Consider the following 498-nt stretch of genomic DNA (forward strand, 5'->3'; position numbering starts at 1 on the left):
AACAGAATCTTTGTGGTATAAGCTAGATAGATGGCGGCATTTATGAGGATCTGGAAAGTCTCACCTTGTCTGTGGTATTCCGAGTAGGATCCTGGGAATCCGGAAAGTCTAACCTTGTCTATGGTATTCCGACTAGGATTCCGGTAATGAATGACTGTGACGTGCTTCAAACTTGCAAGTGCTGGGCGTTAGTGACAGACGCAAAAGAATCAAGGGATTCTATTCCAGTAGGCGCAGGAACCAACCAGTGATTAGCCGTACTGTGACAGAGTGCGTGAGCATTAGTTTTCACTGCGAGGATGGGATGTAGCCATCAACCATGGGTGATACCTCCAGACGATTAGCCGTGCGAGTGACAGCCGCATAGGATCATTTTCCCGAGAGGATTGAAAGTAGCCATCGCTGATGGTGAACCCCTATACAAAGCTTGCCATTGAAAGGAGTAAGAAGGATTGATTTGAAGCAGTGGGAGAGCAGGCGTCCTTGAGCCATACAGCA

This window comes from Arachis duranensis, chromosome 1, assembly GCF_000817695.3.
Source record: "Arachis duranensis cultivar V14167 chromosome 1, aradu.V14167.gnm2.J7QH, whole genome shotgun sequence".
Lineage (NCBI taxonomy): Eukaryota > Viridiplantae > Streptophyta > Magnoliopsida > Fabales > Fabaceae > Arachis > Arachis duranensis.